The sequence below is a fragment of the Aegilops tauschii genome, chromosome 2, assembly GCF_002575655.3.
Source record: "Aegilops tauschii subsp. strangulata cultivar AL8/78 chromosome 2, Aet v6.0, whole genome shotgun sequence".
In the NCBI taxonomy this organism is placed as follows: domain Eukaryota; kingdom Viridiplantae; phylum Streptophyta; class Magnoliopsida; order Poales; family Poaceae; genus Aegilops; species Aegilops tauschii.
In genome coordinates, this window is record NC_053036.3 from 173,525,863 (window position 1) to 173,530,613 (window position 4,751).

The window sequence follows — 4,751 nt, forward strand, 5'->3', positions numbered from 1 at the left end:
TGTATTTAGCATGGAAGATATTGAATACCTTACTTGTGACATTGGCGGGAAATGCGCACCACTCAAAATGTATTCATCTCTGTTTTAAGCAATGAGCTCTGGCACCTCTGCCAATCCATGCTTCCCTCCGCGAAGGGCTTATCTTTTACTTTTTCTGTTAATTTTATTTTTATTGAGTCAATTTCTTATTCTAACCTATTATTTAGTTGGTAATCATCATGTGGTGGGGAAAGATCCAGATATATATGGCCATTCAAATATATTTGATCATGAATTATTATTGTTGACAATTATCTCTATGATAAATGAGTTGGGAGGCAAAACATTAGGTCCCTATCTTTCTCTGTGTTCGATGAATACTATTTGTTCTAAAGATATGCTTTGAGTATTAGAAATCATAGAAGACTATATGATAATTGAGTATGCGGGGCTCTTACTTAGACTTTGTTGAAAATAATATGCATTAGAATTGTTTGGTGACTAAGAACATACGTTGTTAAGTTTCAGGAGAGTGCATTGTTTGAACCATAACATGTGAATTGATTGCTACTTTATCAAGATGAGTTTTATAAGAAAGAGTTGTTGTTAATGATGTTAGAAAAGGTGATTGAAATTATCATTGATCAAACTTATGCATTATGCTAGCATTCACACTTCATAAATCATTTCCTTTATCATTTACCTACTCGAGGACGAGCAGAAATTAAGCTTGGGGATGTTGATACTTCTTCAACGTATCTATAATCTACCATTCTAAAGAAGTTGCTCCCCACTTCTACCTATTCTATCACCATGCACACTGTTCACATCAGCTTTATGCCACATCATCAGTCAGTTGCAAAATCATCCAATTAATCTTATTCCCCTACGGTCATGGCGTTGCTAAAAAAATCTTTTTTCCACTCTAGCAGCAGCTCATCCTGGGGATTTCAACCTCGCCTCTCTAAAACACCGTTGCTACTCTTTCCCCTTCAACCTCTCCATTTGATACGTCGTCCTCTTCTCCTTCCCACTATGTCCCCACCATAAACACACAAGAAACGGATGGTGGCATGCGAGCAATCATCTGTCTTCAACACCAGTCGAGGGATTTTATTGCCCATCTCCTTCCGGTGATGGGACAAATTGGAGCCGCCCGGGATTCGGTGTCTCCTCGCCGCTACCTCTACCACTTTGCGGCACCGCAGATGCTTGCTGCCGGATCCAAATCCCCCTGCTGGTATGCCTTCATCCACCAGAGTTAAAGCCCCCGTCGTGACTCATCTGAATCCCCGTGTGGGCTGAACAGGACAGATCTGCAGCCATCACCGCCATCGCCACGCTGCTCTGTGACTACATCTTCTTCTTCCCCAGTCTGGTGACGCGCTCGAACAACACCTCACCTAGCACCATGGGCGGCATCTCCAGCTCTCCAGCACCTCCCCTATGGTGGGTGAGGCCATGAGGCACTGGCTGTGGATGTGGACTTGCAGGCGCTCCTTCTCGCCGACGACAACGAACTATTCCACCTCAACCAAGCGAGGACGGAGCGTCCAGCACCGTGCTATCCATCATCTGCATCCGACTGTGAGGCGGAGTATGAGACCCCGTTTGCAAGAAAAAACCATGGTGCGCGTTCTTACTTCCTCTCCTTGCTTCCTCCTACTCGGGATTGTTCAACCTGCAATTAGTTCGTTGACTATAGGCTAGGTTACCGTCTGCATTAACCCTGTTCTGTTTTGCAGTTGAGAATCATATGGTGATGCTTTGGAATATTTAACCCTTAGAGCCTTTATACACTTATAAGGCTGAAGAATATACCACTCCAAGTGTTAGCTTTGCAAGGGGTTCCTGTTCTGCCAAATAAAGGATACGAATGCCATCTACCATACATTGAAAAGTTTCTACAAGGAGATAGTGTGCAGTTATTTTGTTCCGATGAATCTTTCTTATGCGAGAGTATGTATGTGTGAATTTTGTTTACAATTTATGGATGATGATTGGAAAGTACATGGGTACTGCTTTGAAATTAGGAAGGACTAAGGAGGAGTAGCCTAATTAACCAGAGTCAGTACAAATTTAGGTTATGTAGTGTGCCAATGTTGATAGCTCCTAGGTACGACTAGCTGGTTGTAAGGATGGTCCTGGTATGCAATGATCTAATGATCTTGAGTGAAGTGGACCTCTTAATCCTATTTACTTGGACTATCTGAATTTGCATCTTCCTTATTTGTTATTACACGTTGCGATGTGTCCTCTCTGTTGCACTGGTGAGTGAGCAAGTCGTTGTTCCTACACAAGATTCAGTCACCTTCTGCGTCGTAGGATTGTCACACACTAATACTTCGTAGGGCTGTCACATACTAATATTTTTAATGGCTGGACATATAGATTTGTTTGGATAATTTGTGTTGTTGTTGCTTATTTAAAATTTGATTGTTCTTTGACTATTTGTTTTGATTTGAGTAGTTACACCAACACCTTGAGGTACTATTAGTCTGCTATTAACTCACCCACTCTCATTTTGTTTGTGCAAACATTTTTTTAGTCATGTCGACAAGGTAGTTGATGAAAATTCAAACAAGCTGCAAGTGAGGTGACCGGTGTAATCTTTATAATGTAGTCAAAGAATAACCCCATCTCCCTCATGTTGTTCTAATTCTACATATGTTATTTTGAAGTTATTAATTTGTTTTTTACTCTTTGATTTAACGACTTCTCTTGACCATGTATGAAAGCTAAAAATATATTGGTAGCATGATTTCTTTAATCATACATTATTGTACACAAAATGTAACAGATGTCCTCCTATCTAATTGTCAAGTTGCTTTATACACAGGAAGGTAGTACAATATATGTCCAGCCTTCAAATCAGATATATATGAATTTTATGCCAAGTGAGGCTCTTTCAGTCTCCATGCTAGAGTCTGAAGATTGTGGTCTTCTCTGAGAGCTTCTTGACATAGGTTTGCCAAAACAACATGTTATCACCATTATTATCAATCCATAACGAACTATTATAGTAGTTTCAGGTTTTTCTTCCAATGTTGGTAATTGGTCATACAACATTGCTAGCTGAGGTAACTAACTGCAGATTGTCACTCAAGATTGTACGCAATAGGGTAGGCAACATTCAAGGAGCAAACTAACAAAACGTTAGTTTGTATAATTTCCTGGTTGTTTTTCTTGTCTTGAAGTTCTTGTAGTATAAATATTTTGTCCTATTTACATATAGTAGATATTGGTGCTTGCCATTGAACTGCGCGACAATGGCACATTATCAATGCCAGTATTTTCACATGAAGGGGCTGTGTATGACTGCTATTTTATTATTCTCACTGCCATTCACAACCATGACCTATCAATTTTAATACTATATACTCATTTGTTTATGTCATATACTTTTATATTGTTGAAATTCATCTATAAATTACTGCAGCAACGCGTGGGGTATCATCTAGTTTATGAAGTATTCATGCCATGTTTACAATAATTTTATATAGTTTTGGTATGATTTGAATGGAACTAACCCAGACTGATGTTGTTTACAGTAGAACTACCATGGTGTTGTTTTTTGTGCAGAAATAAAAGTTCTCGGAATAGGCTGAAAATTTACAGTGATTTTTTATGGACAAAAAGAGACCCATGAAGTTTTGAGGAAGGGCCAGAAGAGCCATGAGGGCATGACAAGCCTGGGGGCGCACCCTCCCACTAGGTTGCGCCCCTCGAGCTTGTCACTTCCTTGTGGACCCCCTGACATTATTCCAACGCCAAATATTCCTATATGTTGAGGAAACCCCCAAAAGAAACCTAGATGAGTTGTTCCGCCGCCACAAGCCTCTGTACCAAAGCAATCTCCATCAGAGGCCTGTTTTGGCACCCTGCCGAAGAGGAAAATCATCACCGGAAGCCATCTTCATCACCCTGGCGGTCTACATGACGAGGAGGGAGTAGTTCACCCTCGTGGCTAAGGGTATGTACCAGTAGCTATGTGTTTGATCTCTCTCTCATGTTCTTGATCCGGCACGATCTTAATGTAACCATGGGCTTTGTTAATATAGTCGGATCATATGGTATTTTTCCCTCTCTACCTTGTTGTGACGAATTGGGTTTTTACCTTTGAGGTTTCACTATTATCGGATTGAAATTTTTTGGATTTGATAACACTTGGTGTATGTCTTGCATGTGGATACCCGTGGTGACAATGGGGTGTTCTATTGATTCACTTGATATATGTTTTGGTATCCAACTTGCGGATTATCGTGACATTGGGGTAATCTATGCATCGGGGTTCATACACATTTTCGTACTACTTTCTCCGGTAGAAACCTTGGGGCACTCTTTGAAGATCTTTGTGTTGGATTGAATATTATGAATCTGAGATTGTTTGATGCATATCGACAGATACTTGTGGTGACATTGGAGTATCTAGGTGACTGATACGTCTCGAACGTATCTACTTTTCCTAAAAAATTTCCTCCTGTTTTGGACTCTAACTTGCATGATTTGAATGAAACTAACCCCGGGCTGACGCTGTTTTCAGCAGAACTATCATGGTGTTGTTTTTGTGCAGGAATAAAAGTTCTCAGAATGGAACGAAACTTTGCGAGGAATTTTTACCCAATAAAAGAGAATTTCTGGGTCGAAGAGCCACCTGAGGGGGGCACCTGAGCGGGCACAACCCACCAGGGTGCACCTGCCCCCCAGGCGTGCCCAGGTGGGTTGTCCCCACCAGGTGGCCCTGCAAACCCTGAAACCTACGCTATAAAATC

General features: G+C 41.0%; 1 long non-coding RNA gene across 3 annotated transcripts; it reads left to right on the forward strand.

The window, feature by feature from the left end:
- The first annotated feature begins 819 nt into the window (after positions 1 to 819).
- LOC109735989 (uncharacterized) lies at positions 820 to 4,069 on the forward strand. 3 transcript variants are annotated; one of them, XR_006669695.2, is made up of 3 exons: positions 926 to 1,219; positions 1,289 to 1,608; positions 1,725 to 4,069. It is a non-coding gene; the product is annotated as an uncharacterized lncRNA (long non-coding RNA). The 3 variants fall into 3 exon arrangements; XR_002226292.4 differs by having other exon boundaries at positions 820 to 1,219; positions 1,289 to 4,069; XR_002226293.4 differs by having other exon boundaries at positions 820 to 1,219; positions 1,294 to 4,069.
- Positions 4,070 to 4,751: the final 682 nt, after the last annotated feature.